Here is a 19,516-nt window from a genome sequence, read left to right as displayed (position 1 = left end):
ATTCTAAGCTTTTCATACCAAAACTTGAACATACTCAAATTTAGAACAAAAAAAGCAAATACATGATGCCTAGCTTTTGCCATTGAATTGCTGACTGTATAGTAACGATGTCATCCTGCTCATGACTATAAGTGAGATCAATACAAACTAACAAGATTTGAAGTTATTAGATTTTTAATGAGTTCAGAGACTCATCTTGGCTATCTGCTTTCAAATTATTTCTACTTTAAAAGATGAAATGTCAGGGAATGAATCCATCCTAGATAATTTAATGAGCTTGGGTACTGTAAGATTGACTCATATCTTTGTAATGTCTATTGGTGGAGTCAAGGTATTGAATGGATGACAACTGAGCAACTCCATTAACCATACTTTGTTTTACGTAAGTATGTCCAATTTTAAAGCCACTGTATACTTCCTCCCATGTTTATAAACTTTATATCTACTTTAAACAATGAAAGCAACAAAGAATAATGGAAATAGTAACAAAATTCCTTAACCATTAATAATTGAAACAAAAGAATACAATAGGAAATGCACTCTTAAAATATGATGTCAATACCTCATAAATGAGTTGCTGTTATACCATCTACAGATTGTCTTACCTATTTCTTTCTCATTTTATTCAGCTGAGTCTGGCTAACCTTTTTAATTAATATTTATCTCAGTTTTGTTCATACTATTGCTATGTAGTTGGAAAGTTGTATATGTGTTTAAAGATTTCATATTTCCTGAATTTGCAAAGAGAGTGTCCATCTAAGTGAAGTAATTTACTTGAGTATTTTATTTCTGCCTCTCAAATATTCTGTTGCTCACTCATGAAAAGGCTATTTTTCTGAAACTTATATTAACAATAGACTTTGTGGAGATGGTCTGAAACCATCACCTAAAAACAACAAAGGGATACCTATCAATTCATAACAAATTATATCTTGAAATTAATGTTTTTCATATTATTAAATTCACAATTACATTCTTTGAGTGATTATGAGTGCTTTTAAAATTAATTCTTCAATCCTAAAGACAGAGTATTATATATGAAGAATGGGCATCAGGAGAATGGGATATTCTGAGTATCACACATGTATTACAATAAATGATATAATTGATTGTAAACTAGACACGCTTTCTCCAGAGTGTGCATCTTAATTGCTAAGCTATATGCACTCCAGAAACTCAGTTTCCATGTATTTATATCTGTGTAGTTTGTTGGAAATGTTAAAAAGTATTTGTACATAACTTTTAAGTGTTGAGAGTTGCTTGGACACTGAGTTGATGAAATAGAGTAAGATTCTCAACTTCATTACTGCACTAAGTATCAGAGTATTTGTTGTATCAAATTACTCTGTTTTTTACCCACATTAGTTACTTTGTTGACCCTGCAACAAAATACATTCTGAACAAATACAAAACAAAAAGAAATTGTTAGTGTGACCTATGATTTTGAGAGTGTCAATAAAACCGTGGAAGAGTAGTTCATCTTGTGGCAGTTGGATTATGTCATGGAGGCTGTTCACATCATAGTGGATGAGAAAACACAAACTATGACAGGAACTGGGACTAGACTAGGTTATCATGTTAGGATCAAATGGTAGAACCTACTTTGAAAAGAAGAAAGGGAAGATATAGATATGATAAGATAAAAAGGTAATTATTGAATCTACATTTAGAAAGCAACTACTAGTTTTAAATGTTTTACATTGAATTGAACTTTGTATGTTGCATAAAAGTTTTATATAGAGATACAAATTTGAGATTAGTTTTACTGAAACAAACTGTACATACATTCTAATCCTGTTGAAGGTATTGCACGTGTATAGTTCATTTAACAATGTAATGCAAATTTCTAGTCCTTGAAAGTTATTATTACCAACTGGTTATGATAATAAGGAAATGGCAGGTTAGTAATTAGTCACCTATTACAATCAAATTTGTAGTCACATTAGGTATTTTTTCAAGGTCAAATAGAGGTACATTTTAAATAAGCATGCCCTCTTCAGAAATCTACAGAATACAACATTAATAAGATGTTTTAATGACATAGGTTCATTTTTTTATGACAATGAAGCTTGTTTGCTTCTAACAGCATCAATCTGCTTCAAAGCAGCTGATAGGTATGGAAGAAATTCCACATGGAGTTTGCTTTCTTAGTGGATAAAATAAGCCACTGGACATGGGACAAGCAGGACACAAAAGAGAGTGACTGTCGAACCTTGACCAGACAAGGCATGACAGTTCTTCAAAAACCCTGCTTCATGGAAAAAATCTTTTAAAGATGGCTTTAGACCAAAGATGGATGCCCCAACACTGAAGAGAAACTTTGAATGACTGTCCAAGGCATCCAGTTGTTTCTGTCATTTCTCACAATATTCGGATGCCACTTGCTAATACTTCCTACTTACTCAGTTTATATTATTTCCTTCTTGGGTCTCTGAGGGAGTTGAAAACTATATAGCTACAGTTTTCCTTGTTTATCAGACACAGAAAGCAAGTTATGATAAAAAGTAAATTAGTTACAAGACTTTGGACTCACCAAGGTAGGATAGATATGGAGTATTTTCTCTGAATTTGTCAAATGAAAATGGATTAAACATTGTTGATATATTTATTGCCTGTGTATATGGTATATAATCATTTTCCTTACTGTATATAGTTTTTCTTATATTAACTATAGCCTTCTTTTTATTTTAGACCAAAAATGGGGAATATAGTGATATTTTATTTGTATTTTAATAAATAAAGCTTTCTTGAAGATCAGAAAGTAAAACAGTCACACTGGTCAGCCAAACAGACCAGGCAGTGATGGCACACATATTTAATCCTAGTAGCCACACTAGTTAGCTATAAAGGCCAGGTGGTGGTGGTATATACCTTTAATCCCAGCACTAGAGAAGAATATAAAACAGGAGGAGACAGGTCTCAGCTCAGTCTCATTCTGAGGATTCGTCATTTTAAATCTGAGGTAGAGGTAAGAGTCAGTGGCTGGCTGCTTTTCTGATCTTCAGGTTGAATCCCAATATCTGTCTCTGGGTTTTCATTTTTCGTGCTACGCATCATCTTCAAAGACCCACACCTCCTGACCCACTTCCACCAGCTGGGGCTCATCTAGGTTTCACAACTTCCCAATATAGTGCCACCGGCTGGGAAACAATTGTCCAAAACATTAACCAGTAAAGGACACTTCATTTTCAAGCCATAACACATGCCAAACACTAAATAGCTCATTTACTACCAAGGCATTAAAAATAACAATGACAACAACAAGCAGATGGAAAATAAAAATGGCTATATCTGTATTTTGTGGAACAGGTACAGTCTCTGATGTACCAATGCAGGGCTTGCCATTTACATGAAAAGCTAGTAACTGCAAACAAAACTTCAGTGATTCAAACCCATGGGAATTTTGACTCAGTGAGCAAATATAATATCCAATCGAAAGGAAATAATATTTCACTGATGTGGAAAAATCCACTTGCTTCTTGTGTTCTTTATGATGTGTGCCAGTCTGATGGGCTGAATATCAAATATCCAACTGCCACACCATTTGGGGATGAAGAAATGTGCATAAAAGAATTCAGGAGTGTTTGGTAGGTTTCTTAGTTTAGTATGAAAGGTTTCTCCCTAAACCATTACAACATTAATAGCACATGTATATTACTTTAAAGTTGCTGCTTCTGGGTCACCACCACTAGATTTTCATGAGAAAATAAGGGCAAAGATCACATTTTATCTTAACATGGCAACTCGCTAATGGCAAGTAACAACAGTGGTATGCAGTCACCTGCTAAGGTTTTGTATGCTGCTGACTGCATGAATTTTTCTGTCCCAAAGTATATTCATATTATAAATATGAATTATAAATTTAATTATAAATTATATTTATATATTTAATTATAAATTATAAATTTATTTATATCCCAAAGTATATTATACATGAAGTCATAATGATATTTTCTCAATGAACTTCCAAAAAAGTCCAACAGCCTGCAAAACCGATATTTTAAAAGTGAAATCCTTTCAGATTGACAGAAAACCACAGCACTTAAGAAAGCAAGAGTACTACCTGAACTGTTGCTAAAGCAACGGCATTTGCATGATCAGCTCAGGGAAAGTAAGGATGTTTATATTCTTAGTTGAAAACAAGTATTATTGGAAGAGGACACTGTGTTGTTCTACCCTGCAAACCATTAGTTCAGTCATTTTAAAGATGACACAGCCTCTGAGAGTCTAATAAACTTCCTTGTCATTTCCTTTAACGTCAGCTCAGCTTTTAAACTAAAGATCAGTTCCTTTACTGGCCTAGTTTTATTCTTTCTTGGTCCATCTTTAGTCCGTTGCTGTTTTGATTCCCACTGAAAATAACAAACGGCATTTGCGGTGGCATGGTGGAACTTTGAAAAATTCCTTTTATACTGATTAGCATATTTGGTGAACTTTTAAAATTAATGTGATGACATTCTCATATATGTATATAATTAATTTTTTTTTACCATAGTCACCCCTTTAGGTTTCCCCTGTCCCCTCTCACTCCTTCTGAGCCTCTACTAGTCCCCTTCTTATTTCCACATCTCTTCGTGTGTGTGATCCAATTAAGCTAATTAATTTAGTTAAGGCTGTGTATAGGAATATGGATAAGGGGTTGCGTAGAGGAGCATGCAAAACTTAACAGTAGCTACACTACTGAAGAAAATGTCTCTCATGCGCAGAAACTATTATCTGTCTCTAGATCCTCAGAGAAAGGTCTAGTCTAGTAAACCCTGTCCCCACTAGCAACCATTAACTTGACACATGTACTAATCAAAACGACTCTTGGTGTTAGAATTCTTACTATATTAAACACTAATCATCAAATTAATTTAGTGATAAGATGGTATGTCACAGACCCACGAGCTTGAACTGCAGAATCCACTACTCATTCATTCACCATCTAAACGTAACAGTACATTTTCCCCTCTGTGAATGTTTGCACTGAGGAACCCTTACAGTCAAACAGGTGCCTTCTTGGCGTATTCTCAGGATGCTATTTAGAACCAGAAAGAAGTTTAACCTACACTTCTTACCTATGAACTACATGGTCGTATCTAGCCGTTCTCAGTGTGGAGCGGCATCAGCGTCCTGTGGGAACTTGTAAGAAATGCAGAGTCATAGGCCCTGACCTGGTCATCCACAACTCTGGGGACAGAGGTCAGTGCAGCAACCCCAAGACTGTGGCACACACTGAAGTTAGGCGATCAGGTGTAGGACAGAGTACTGACACAGAGCTGTCTTTGGAAACCGGGTCCCTGACAATCAGGCCTCACAGCTCTCAGGTGGAGATGTGGTTAGAGAGAGAAATACAGCCAGCATGTTGGAAATGAAAACTTCTCCAGGGCATTAAGTTCATGGCAAGGATTAAATCTAAATAATTCTTTAAAATTGATTTTATTGTGTACAAGAACAGCAAGACAGTTACCTTTCTTGGATACAGTAGCCTTCTTAGCTTGGGACTGATTGGTAATGTCACTATGTATCTGGATTATCTATGGGCACACTGACTATATTCAAAGTGGTTAGTGTCTGCCATTGAAAAGGAGGCAAACGAAGCTCCTTGATGTGTGCCTTTGTTTTGTGTCCCCACATAGGCACTTTGGGTGGGTGGGGGAGGAAGCATGAGCTAGATATGACCCTTTCCTTTGTCACCTTTACCTCATGGGCTGTTCATGTGATTCTAGATTTTATATTCCAATACTTTGACTCCATAGGCTCATTTCAGTCTCATGGTTTGAATGGCCTGCAATTTATAAACCATAAGTTATATAAATAACTTAAAAGTCCCACTTTTACAAAAAAATTATAAATGTAAATTCAAAAACTCTTATCCAAAAGGGAGTTTAGTCTTGTTTTCCTCCAAACACATGGGAGCTTTATCTTATTTCCTTCTGCAAGCAGTCACTTTGCTTATCTACAACCTTCCTATGTCCAGTAGCAATAGTATTAATTTTATCAGTGTTTTTAGGGGCTATAATAAAACCATTTATCAATAAAATGGTAAAATCAATAATGTTGCTAGATGGAATCTAGAAGCACATGCACACCATAAATAAAAAGCTAATTCATGCTTCTGATTCTTCCTTCTTTTTTCCTTTGGGCTCATCTTGCCACATCGACAAAGGCGAGAACAGTTGTTAAATGCCCGCCATGCATCAGGTTTTGTGCTGAGTCTTAAGGATTATGTTTTGTCATTTATGGGGTCCCTTTGGTGGGCGGTGTTCTATAGCATGAGCTGAGGGGTGGTGAGCTGAATCAACTGACTGCCTATGCTTTGTTGTAGAACTGAGTTGTGTCTACTTTTGGTAATAGTTTTTGATGACCAGAAATAAGAGCAGTTTGTATTTATGCTCTGGTTCTTCAAGTTGTCCCTCCTTGCCATGGCATTGTGTTATTTATTTCTGCACTACTCTAAAGTGATATTTTTGACTTAGGAAAGACAGTGTCCAAATTACTGAAGTGTAAAACGACAGGGTGTTCGTGACTTTGGGAATTCACAACCCTAGGGCATACCATGCAGTAAGTTTAACTTACTTGAAACGAGGGAAAATATTTAGCCATAAACTGGACTCTAACTGCATGTAACAATTCTTTTAAATCTCTGTTTACCAAATCTATGTGTAGATAAAGAGATGGCCGTTTATTACCCCAATATTTATACAGAACACACAGCTCTGAATGTTTTGAAATCTGCAAGTACATTGTACTCAAGACAAAGAAAGAATATGATACCACCGACATGTTAACCCTAGAAACACCTGTTCCTGCCTGTCCCTCTTGGTCTAGTACTAAATTCTGCCCTGGCGCTTTAATGAAAGAGATCGTGAGAGGGACAGGAGTAGAATCCACATCTGCCTGGCCTCCTCTGCCTGGTTCACTGTACCCAAGGAATGCAACTTCCTCCTTTGGAGCATTTAGTCTTCAGACTCTACTCAGAACTTAATCATTTACTTATCTTCCTGTCAAAGTATCTGTGCTGCTGGAACAGGGCAGGCAATCTGGTAAGAACCTGTTTGTTGCTGCTTCTGTCCAAAGGGTACTTGGAGAAAGGCTGATGGTAGTGATTTCATGACTGAATGGGGAAATTGTTCTGAGTTGTTGTTTTTCCCTTTAAAGAAAATTCTACAGGCCTGAAAGCTCTAAGATAAGGAGAAAGTCCACCACTTTTTTTTTTCTCTCAAAGGCCTTCAGTGACTAGGAAAATAGAAATAGATTGTCCTTATTTGGCTGGATACAATTGTACACAAATACTTGAGGAACTAAGGTCAAAAAAATGCTTAGACTTAAATTTTCTCAGGTACTTTTTTTTAATGGTCTGAATTCTGCTTTATAGCCCTATGTACCAACAGTACAGTGTATGCGGTAATTTCAACTCAACTAAAAATTTTTAAATAATTTGTCCTTATTCTTGAGATATGCAAGCCACTCCCAATTTTGCCTCTTCCCCCATATGTCTTTTTGTTTTCTTATTTATTCAGTCACGGCCTCACTACATAGCTCTGGCTGGCCTGGAACATGCTTTGGAGACCATCATGACCTGACAGAGATCTACTTGCCTCTGTCTGCCTAGTGCTAGGATTAAAAGTTTATCCCAAACCTGACCTCACATTTTGTTATTGCTTTTAATAAACCAGCAGTTGCTGCTATACATAGATGTGGGCCAGACTACTGGAACATGTAGAATGGTAAACAAATAAACTCTTCCTCACCTATGTCTGATTTTAGTTTTAGTCAAGGTGTTTTATCACAGCGAGAGCTTTGAAACTAGAACAGGCTTCCACCCGTGAACTTGAGTCAAGGACTGGACTGCCTTCTTACAGAACATCAGTCATGGCAAACTAAAACCCAGTCTGATGAACACATCTTAACCTGAGACCCGAGAACATGCGCAGACTCTCCTAGATCGGGTCATATCAGGCTCAGTTAAAAGCAATTACAACACTTGTAGAGGACCCAGGTTCAGCTCCCAGAGCCCAGATCTTAATCTAACTTCAGTTCATGGGATTCCCACCCTTTCTTCTGGCCTCCAAGGGCACTGCATGAATGTGGTCCACATACATCACATGTGGGCATAACACCTATAAGAACAAATTTTTTTAAAAAAAAATAAATAAATCATGAATAAAGTCATGTTCACAGAAGTAAAGTCTACTGTATAGAAGGTAATTGTAGGTGAGAACACTTCCTCTCCTACTTCTGGCTTTATTTGTTGTTGTTCTCCTCCTCCTCCTCCTCCTCCTCCTCCTCCTCCTCCTCCTCCTCCTTTTTCTTTTTAGAAGGATGGTACTTCTGATTAGGCGTTAATAAGCTGTCTTCATCCTGGTGATAAACAAAATGGAAGGACATGTTCCACAGGGGAAAAGACGAAATAAAAATAGAAAATAAAAGGAACAATTGACCATGTATATAGGGGACATGAAGCTTTCTTATAAATAGTTATCCTCCAAACAGGGATAACATAGTGATTTGGATGTTGATGCAGGAACCCATGACTCAGATTTTCTTCTCAAACTTCCCACGGGTCCCCACAGCCAGCATTATTTAGCTTCCTCAATATTTTCCATCTGCAGCTTAAAGAGAAAAAAACAATAGCAACATTTGCATTTGCTTAATGTTACCCTTCAGAGTGAGCCTCCAGGAGCACTGCATGGAACATCTGACTCAAGCAAGTCTTTTGGACAAGGCTGCTTTCAGGTCCTTGTTTTCACGCAAGCAAAAGCAGGCAGTAAGGGAGTTAGCAGAGATGAGAATATCAACAATATTTCTGTGAGAGATAACATCCACATGGATAACTCTGTAAATCAGAGCAAATTACAGAAGTTGAGAGAACTTGAACTTATAGTCAAAAGTTTATATGGTTTCCCTCACTGATGGGAAAAAAGTGCTGCAAAAGATGAAAATGATCGCTTCCATCCATTGTACAGATTTAGTAGCAAAAAAAAAAAAATGAGCTGGACCAACAGCCATCAGAAATTTGGAAATGGTAAAATAGATTTTCCTGACTTTAGTGATTATAATTCTTCAGTTGAGAGATTTGATGAAGCATGAGTTTGTCATGCCATGCCCATCCACAGGTTTAAAACAATTTGGGGCTCTTGAAAAGCATCATTCTTGAAAGTAACGAAAAACTAGGCAGATTATGTTTTCAATAACAAGGCATGTTGACATGGGAGTGTTTATAGTCCTGAAAAATGGCAGGAACCACTGCTTTCCAAAGACTGCATGGAGGAGCCATAGAAATTGTCCTCAAAATGTCAGAGTCATTGAGCATTGTTGTAATAGATTTCTTAAGATAAGAAAATTGGACTGGAGAGATACCTCGGTGACTAATGTGCTCGCTGCACAAGAACCAAGATCCTCAGGCCAGATCACTAGCATTCATGTAAAAAAAAACAATTCTGTAAGCTCGTGTCTATAACCCGTGAACTGAATGGGCATGATGTGGGATTCCCCTCTGTATGCTGTGAATACCATTGGTTAATAAAGAAACTGTCTTGGGCCTGCACAGGGAATAGAGGTAGGCAGGGAAAACTAAACTGAATGCTGAGAAAAAGAAGGGCAGAGTCAGAGAGAAGCTCAAACCTACACACACACACACACACACACACACACACACACAATGTGAGGAGGGAAAAAAAATCCAGAATCCAGAAGATGTAAATACAATGAAATCCATCAAGCTTCAGTATGTTGGCTAATAGATATTTATATTTCTAAGCAAAAGTTACCTTAAAATAACTGAGTAATTAAATATATTTTTGATTCATATTGCCATGGATGTTTCTGAATAATTAATTCTCTGGTGTTACATGAGTGGAGAGGGCCATTTTAGGGAGAGTGTTTTGTTTAATTAGTGCCCCATTCATTTCATACTTTATTGTTTCATTACTTTGAAAGGATGAGTGTACAAATGGACAGCAGCCAGGTCACACATAGCAATGCAGCTCAAACCCACCCATAACAAACAATCTAAGAAAGTCCAAGGCAGTCTTCCTAGCAATGGTCGATATATGGTTAGACTTAGAACAATGACTCCAAGACCCCCTGTTTTTCACCCAGAACACAGCAGAAACAGAGGTGATGCTCTTAAACTAAGCTCATGGATGTCTGCTCTGCTTCTGATTGGCTTAGATCCAGCTTCTGTGGCCAACAGCCATTGATTAGAAGATACCTGAAGAACTCTCTTTACCCCCTACCATAACGTTTCCCCATACCTCTGTATACCTTTGCATCTTTGCCCAATAAAAGTGATAACTGATTTGGGACAGAGCTGCAGACAAATGTCTCCTACTTGTGATTGGCATGATCTTTGCCTATTTTCACAGTCTTTCATGCTTTCTGCACAGAAATAAATAAATGGAAGATTAACTCTGGCTAAGTAAGAAGATAATTTAGGTCCAACTAGGCAGCAAATGTGGCGTCAATAATTTTAAAGGGCAGATACATGGTTGGAGCTGCTTGACCTTTAGAACAAGATTCTCTTGAACTAGCTGAGATGCATGGTTATTTGGTCAGTTCACTTCCTAGATATCTCAGCAAAACTGCACCTTAGTTTCCTATATATATTATTCTTTGAGAGGCTATTCATTTGTGGAACTACTTAGAAATTATCAAGTCACCTGCAAATAACTTAACTTGACTCTATTTCTATTTTTAATATTTTAATATTTCTACTCTTTGAGAACTTCATACAACCTATCTTGACCATATTCACCCTCTACTCCTTCCTCCAACTCCTCTCAGCTCCACCCTTTCCTCCCTAAGGCTCACCCTCTATTTCATGTCTTTTATTTTATTGTTTTTATTTAGAAGACTATCTTGAAGCAGATATCCTGCTTCTTCCATGTCTTTGGTAAAGGGATTGTGTTGTAAATGTATTGATAGAGGGAGGGCATCCCACGGTCAGTTCATCTCTGCATTTTGACCAGTTGTGGTTTTCTGTAATAATCTCCAACTGCTCAAGAGAAGCCTCTCTGTTGTGGGATGGGTAAGGGATACACTCATCTGTGGACACAGGAATAGATAGTTAGCACGCAATTAGAGTGTACTCTGGTTTGGAATCATGGCAGTATTATCTAGGTTTCATGGCCTTGCCAGTCATGGGTATTTGATGATGTTTACAGTGCCAGGTATTAATTAAGCCCAGTTAGATGGCATTTGTTTACCACCTGGATATAAGGTCCAGTATTGCACATTTTTGTAGTAGGAAGCTGCGGGCTGCTTCTTGCCACCTGGCTCCCGGCTGCCTGGCTAACTTATGCCCCGAAATAATTACATGGAAACTGTATTCTTTTAAACATTGCTTGGTCCATTAGTTCTAGCCTCTTAATAGCTAATTCTCACATCTTGCCTAACCCATATTTAGTAATCTGTGTAGCACCAGTCTTACCGGGAAAGATTCAGCATGTCTGACCTGGCAGCTTGCTTCATCGTGTCTGCCCTGGAGAGGGGCAGCATGGCGTCTGTCTCACTTCCTCTTCCTCCCAGCATTCTGTTCTGTTTATTCCACCCACCTATGTTCTAACCTATCAGGCCAAGCAGTTTCTTTATTAAATAACCAATGAAATCAACAGATTGATATATGACACTCCCACATCACATTTTAGTATCGTACCATGCTGGTCACTGTTGTGGCTCATAGGTGTCACATTTAGGTAGCATTATTGATTTATTTTATCCCTTGATAGTTTGCAGATAACTCCTTACAACACTGAGAAGTCTAGACTTCAGGGAGGAGGAGACCTCACATCTAGAGCAGTCACTCCAAGGTCTGTGTGTGAAGTGTGTGGTACCCTTAGCTGTAAGGCTTGCTTTCTTTTACTCGAAGACATGAGGCAACACCAATGGTCTCTATGGTTTGGGGGTTCTCTTTAAGACTCCTTAATAGAACTCTAAAGGAGATTGGTTCTATTTCTTTAAGAATGTCTTTTTTTTTTCTGATTCTCTGAGAATTGTGTGCATGGCATCTATTGGATGATTTCAATTTAAATAAAAAATTTCTGTTCATTGTGTGGCATTAAAATAACGTATTAACCCACTGAAGCTGCATGTTGTTAATGTAAAAATTGCTATAGTGACCTTGGTACTGAGTGTATGAGGTTTCTTGAGATTTAAAACTTACGTTCTGTAAATCAGTGATCAAACTTCTAATACGCAGGCACTTATTCAAATAAATTATAGCTGTTCCTATTGTCATTACATCAGAATCCACGCTTACATTTCCAAACGACATCTTTTTGAAGTGAATCTTTCAGCATTCCGTGTTAAGACTTGCTAAGGCCTGAAAATTCCCATGAACTGGATAACCTGTCAGATTTTATAAGGCAACAGACAAGCACTGCTGCAAGAAAACCCAGGTATTGAATGCTGTGAAGAGTCACTATGCTGTGCTCACCACTTAGGAGAGGGAGACCCTCCGCTGTACTGTAAATGAAGCATTGGACCCAGCAAGGTTTGATGTTATGCAATTGGGGGTTTGTTTGACTTGTACATTCCCTGTGGTTTCTACTGTTTGAGCAGATCACAGGTAATGTCTTGGCCGAGGTATTTAGGTAGTAGTTTTACTTTTTGGAATGGAGACGAACTTACTTTTGAAATACTCTATTCTGGAAGAATAGACAAGCACAGAGAACCAGAGTCAAGCATGTCCTGATGTACAAAACATTATCTATTGTTTTGTTGAATTCTACAGCAATTTAACACATTATTATAGCACCATGAAATACCCATTTTAGAGTCATGCTGCGTGTGCATTTAAATTCTGAGTCAAACAAAGGAAGCATCTCTGGGCATTTTATTTGCATTTTCTGCAACTGTGATCCCAGATACAATTAGCTGTTCAATCTCAAAAGAGACATGACCTCACCTGGGTAGAGTGGGGGAAGCTTGCTGCTGCTTTACCGAATTACATTTTCTTCACAAAGGACAGCAGCAGTCACAGTGCTTTTGAGCTCACGCCTCTTCCCTGATAGCAGAGGCTTGTGCCTAGGGGTCTGTAGTAGTCATTTTTGGAGCAGATAGTTTGTGGTAACTTCATTGATCTTATCACAAAGGCTAGTTCATAACCAAGTTAGAAACTGAAAACGGAGTGAGTGACTTATTAAAATGTTTATTTAGTCTGGTGGGTTTCCAGAGAAGTGGCAAGGCCAGTGGTGATGGCGAAGGGAGCACCTGGAATAGTTTTTCCAGACTCTTGTATTCTTCCAGAGTCTAAGAAGCCTGACTAAACGCAGACCACCAAAGGAGACTCACAGGACAAACTTTCCAAATTTCCAGCCTTGTCTTCATCAAATATTTTCCATTCTCTTTAAATCTATTGCTCCTCTTGCCTCTACTCAGCACCCTTCCTACGAGAAAATAATGCCATGTATGTCCTTCATGCCACTCAGCCTGTGGCATTTTCTTCCTTTTGGACCATAGACAAACCTATGTTTGAAATATAATATTTCAGAAGTACAGCCAAGTGAAGACAAGGCTAGTTTGGATTTACTAAATGTTTTCTGTTCTCTTTTGAACCCCTCTACATTTCAAGACACTGACTTATGCCTTGAAATGTTGCTGTTGTAGACGTGACACTTCCATGATTAAATTCTCAACCAAGGTCCTTGGAATCATTGGGATTCTCATCACACTTTCTACTGCCTCTGCTCTTCCACTGTCTTTCCCTTCTGCCTCCTTTCCTCATGGACTTCTTATTGCTGTGGATTCCCTAGCTGACTTCTAAGCATTTCCAGAATGTATTCCCTTTCTTTCTTCTCTGGAATTATGTAATACTCTCCTTACGCATGTGTTCATCTCCTGTGTAATTGGTTTAACCACTCTCCTCAGCCCAGAAACTTCAGTGTAGCATCAACACGTTATCTTTGGGACTGGAGAGCTGGCAAACCAGTCTATCACCTGCTGTGAAATCATGAAGACTGGGGTAGGGATTCCTAGGACTTGCATAAAAGGCCAAGCAATGGAAAACAATTGAAGAAAATGCTTAATGTTGATCTCTGGCCTTCATAAACAAGTACACACAACCACAGGAATATATACATAATCCATACATTCCCACACCCTACCCTCCAGTGGATATACACACACATATATGCGCACACACACACACACACACACACACACACACACATATTTTGCTGATATTCTCTTTAGCTTGTCCTAGTCTCCTGATCAAAGGGTTTTCATTCTCCATGGGAATAATGAGAATAATCCCAGCAGTTTAGAATGATTGCCAGTGTCTGTTCACCACCTCAGCTCTTTATAATATTTCACCCATTAACTGATCTAGAGATGAAACCAAGTAAACATGCTCCTTTGACCTGCTGATTCCTATTCAGGGATCATCACACGGTTCATCTCCATCAGTTTCATTCAGTACGAACAGAGGAAGGGTGTGAATTGCACCCTTGGGAAACTGTGACTCAGCAAGTAGCTACTGGAGAGTGAATACACTCAACACCAAAAAAGCAAACACATTCACACTTATAAGAAAAGAGGAGCCTTTTCCAGAGTGGAAAAGACTGGATATAAAAATAAGCTTAGTCATAAGGAGACATCTAAGCTCAGTGTGTATGGATTTTCCTTAACTCCTGATAAGGGCTTGAGCATTAACTGAATTTCATGGAAACATTTTAAGATGTTACCATCAGTCATGACTTTTTGATTTTTTTGGTGGTATCATTTTTCACAAGACAAACTTCATGCAAGTACATGCAAGCACAGATCTTGCTAAATGCCATTTCTTTTTCCTTCCTCTTAAAACAACAACAACAACCAGTCTTTAGTTACAGCCACATGAGACTTGGTAGCCCAATAACTGATCTTCGTGCATATCCCTTTTGTTTGCCTTAGCATTTCCAGCTGCTGAGATTACTGGAATTTGCTGCTGTGCCCAGCTTACATTACACTTTAAGAGGTACCCCAAGAACACATGAAGAGAAACTAAACCCTCAGCTCATAGGCCCTAGTTTTTTCAGATATTTTATCAGCTCCTGCCCTATCCTGAGATCTCATATTTTTTAACTTGAAATCAGCTATGATTGGAATATATACAACACAAAAACTATAAAATTATTTGTGACTGGACATGAATGGAATATTTATACCCCAGAGCTTGGAAATCTTACAAATCAGTCCTTTATGTTTTCTGTAAGAGAGTTGTTAAAATATACCAGAACAAGGCTGGAGTTGTAGCTCAGTGGTAGAATGTAGAAGGAGGCCGCTTGTTCATTCCAGCTGCCAGGACCAAAATAACCACACATAAACTATATTATTTAAAAACATTGTTTGATCCATTAGCTCTACCTTCTTATTGGCTAACTCTTACATCTTAATTTAATCCATTTCTAGTAATCTGTGTAACACCACGTGGCTGTGGCTTACCGGCAAGATTCTAACCAGTGTCTGTCTCTGGCAGGGCTATATGGCTTCTCTCTGACTCTGCCCTTCTCTCTCCCAGCATTCAGTTTAGTTTTCCCTGTCTACCTCTATTAGTTTGCCCTATCAGGCCAAACCAGTTTTCTTTATTAATTAACCAATCATATTCAAAGCAAACAAAAGGGACTCCCACATCAATAGAATATTTGTTTGGTGTGACTAAGGTTTTGAGTTTTACTGCCAGTACTACATGGTCCCAACCACAGCTTATGAACGAATTGACAATATGACCAGCAGTTCTTGTTGGCACACACCTTTCTTTAATGACTTAGAGCTATAACATTTGCCCCATATAATCAAATGACAGGTTAAATGATTACTATGAACACTGGAAATAATGGAAAACTTGTGTATTTTTCATTCCTAGAAGAATTGAAGTCTGTGTTAGAAGGTAAGATGTGACCACAAGATTCTCTTTTTTATTTGACGAAAGAACTGAGAATTGGAAGTGCCGCAAGGCTTGTTTTGCAACAATTTGGGGACAGTGGGAATACAGAAAAGTTTGTGACATCTACAAGAAGGCACACTTCTTTCCGAGTCTGAGGAAGACTTCGTCTTTAATTGTGTAGAGTTGCCATAAAACAAACAGACCACATGGGCAAGACTGAAAATCCTGTCTGTGAGAACTATAGAGATAAGATGCTGAAAGCTATTTGAAAGGGACATTACAGAGGAGGCACAGATGATAGAGTCTTATTTTCATATTCCCATGACTGATGTGATATGCTGAATAATCTCAGGTCATCCCTTGATCAGTCAGTTTGTCCATTCTCAAAAGGTCTTTGCCTGATACTGTGTGAGTTTGGCAGGGAGGAACACCAACCGTTAAAAAAAAATCATCCAAATTCCTAAATAAAAGCTCCACCCAGAAGTGCATGGAGCACTTTGGTGTTCTGTTCTAAAATTAAATGTTTTCGCTCATCTAAGAGGAAGTAAACATTTCGCCGGTGTCTTATGCATGATTTCAGAGGCTAACATTTATCAGGATAATGTACTTCACTTCAGCATTTCCTGGTCACTGGAAGTGAAGTGTATCAGCAAAGTGCAACAGGCGTGAGGATCTTAAGCAGTGGGAAAGACGTTCAAGTGGGACACCCTGTTTACTGATGGGAACCGTAAGTACTTCCTCCACATCCTAGTGTAAACCCTGCAGATAGAATAACAGGAAGTTCTCAGGCCAGCAAAACATGGCACCTGCGCAGTCTGTTTCGGTCAATCAGCAGAGGCTGGGACTGGTGCAACAACTCCAGCATTTTCACTGAGTAATGAAAATCAGGCTAAAGTTAACATTTTGTCCATTATTCATATGGGCATGGTGCTGTGTAAAAATAGTCAGTTTTTCTTTTAAAAATTATCTTATTTAAAATTACTGAAACATGGGCTCGAGGTAGAAGTTGATTGGGAGAATTCATGCTGACTTGATGTGAATGAAGTCCTGTGTTCTATCTATTCCCAGGACTGCAGAAACCCAGAGTTGTGATGGTGGTGGCGGTGCCATGCTCCTGCCATCCTTGCACTAGGGGGGTGGAAGCAGGAGGGTCAGAAGCTCAAGGTCCTCCAAGGTCCCATAGCAAGTTTGAGTCCAGCCTACCATTCATGAGATCCTATCTCAAAGTCAACAGAAATTACTTTCCCTGTCTCAAAACACCAAAAAAAAAGTAGAATTACTATAACAAATTATATAGTTGTCATAGCATTACCAGAAGTATAACTGGCAGAGTTTTTTCATTTTTTCAAAATCAGTGATCAGTGTGTTTTATTTGCATAACTTTATTTATACCTGACACTTGTCTGCTCTATATGGTTTTTTGTTGTTCTTGTTGTTCTTTTTGCAGTTTCCCCATTTCCTGTCAATGCTTAGAGAAAAAAATTAATCCCAACCACTCACCCAGCCACTGGAAGGCATCCTTCTCCCTAGCCTTCCAATTAGAATAATTTCACATTGATCCTAACAGCATTTACTTTGTCTGCTACTGTTTCAACTATTTTTCGAATATTATTTATTTACTTCTACTAAAAGCTACATGAAATAGGTATATACGTACACAGACACACAAACGTGTATGCACATATGTGCACACAGACACACATATTGGTTTAAAATGGTAAACAAATTAAATGTGTAAATATTAAGCTCCTTTAAATTTTATTTTCAAATATAAAAGAACCAGACCACTCTCAAAGAAAATAATTGCAATTGTTGTTCTTTTAAGTGCTTTATTAATTCATGTAATTATTCTGACCTTTGAGAAATAAACATTAAGCAATGACTCTATGCTAATAGATGTTTTAAATGAACATATGGCTTAGTAGAAGGTAATGGTTAATTTGTACATGAATAACAGGATTATCTTAATGATTATGAAAATTGTGAGATTTATATTCTATAGTTCATCTTATTTTACATGTGTCAAAACAATCATTACTTAAGAAACAAAAATAGTATTTTCAGTAAATTGATTAAGATAAAATAGTAGATGAGATAATTCGCTTATTGCAAATCATTTAAACAAGTGGTTAGTAACATCAGATTCACGAGGCTCAATGATGGCTCTAATATTAGCATTGTCTTCACTATCTGTGATTTTTTAAATAAAACCATGGGAATAAAGACACCTTCTCCATATTTACCAAAAGAACCTGGTTTTAAAACAAATGATATACAAGAATCAAGACATCAACTTAATTAAGAAAATTAATCATTTGAAAACATTTTCAGTGACAAATGGTCACCTCTCTCATAGCCCAGGAGTCCCTACCCAACTCTAAGAAGCCATCGGCAGCCAGTGTCTCAGTAGGAAAGTGTTAGCACTGGGTACTTAGGCACACCATGCGCACGCAAACAATCCCAATTAAACTCTGGGTCACACACATGCTCTCAACATAAAATAAAGAGAGGTAATGTTGGAAGAAGAAAGGGCTTAGCTGGTGTGAAACTATAATAGAGAGTGTGCATGTTAAAACAAACTGATATAATTTGCAAAATTACCAAGGACTTAATTAAAGATAAACCAACAAATCTCTCTTTCCCAGAGAAACAAGCCTCTCTTCTTTCCCACATGGTTTTCTAACCATCCCAGTTTTCTACTCCGTTCAAGCGCGGAGCCCTGTGAAAAATTGGTGCCTCCTCTCTCTCTCTCTATAATCTCCCACACCGCTCCTACTTGCTTATCATCTAATGAGGGCTTTGTCTCCAAAATAATAACTTTTTTTTTCACCAGGTCACCTGGGGCATCTCACTGTGAAATACCACCGCTCAATACCAAGGTGTCATGTCATCTTTAGCTATCTTCCATACCTGACAATGATGGCATTCCCTAGCTTCTGCCAACCTTCCTTGGTGTACTATATCTTATTTGTTCTGTGTGGAACAATTCTCTAGTTCTCCTCTTGTGGATCCTCTTCCTCGTTCCAGCTTCACACTGGTGTATTTACCAAGTCTTAGTCATGGAACCCTTCTCTCCTCTAACTAAGTCTGAATTCTTCTGTGCCACTTCCCATGACTGCAGATGCCAAATATATAGCAATGCCTTCTGGTTTTAACTTCTAGTCTGGACTTCTGAACTGTTAGCTCTTGACTTGTCTATTTGGTTGATGAGCATATTCAATTTACTCCACCCAAAAATCACTACTAAACCGGGTCTCTCATATCAAAACTCCTCCTCTCCCTTTTCTGTGAATTGATCAGCGTTCACTTGTTTCTTTAAAACGCCAACATTTTCATGAGTAATTACTTAAAAGGGTAAACCTTCGTAATGAATGAGAGCTGGACAACGAGCAAGTGACTCAACTATATGAAATGAAAGCAGCTTCTCAGAAAACATCTGATGTCCTTGGAATTAATACCAAGGTTGTTGATAATTTTTCTAGGGTCACCTACTACCTTGGAGACCATGTGTAATGATTGGGCAAGAGGCTGTTTGCCTTTGGTATAGGGTTACATCGTCAGACAGGGTGTGTGCTTTCCCAGAAAACTTTACTGTCACAGTAACAGAGAGACTACACTTAAGAAGATCAGACTTGGATGAAGTTGTACCAGCCCAGGGATGTCAGC

Source organism: Microtus oregoni, unplaced genomic scaffold (genome assembly GCF_018167655.1).
Source record: "Microtus oregoni isolate MIOR12 unplaced genomic scaffold, Mior012 000048F_ref0000485, whole genome shotgun sequence".
In the NCBI taxonomy this organism is placed as follows: Eukaryota; Metazoa; Chordata; class Mammalia; order Rodentia; family Cricetidae; genus Microtus; species Microtus oregoni.
The sequence above is the reverse complement of the archived record's forward strand: the minus strand, read 5'-3'. Positions refer to the sequence as shown.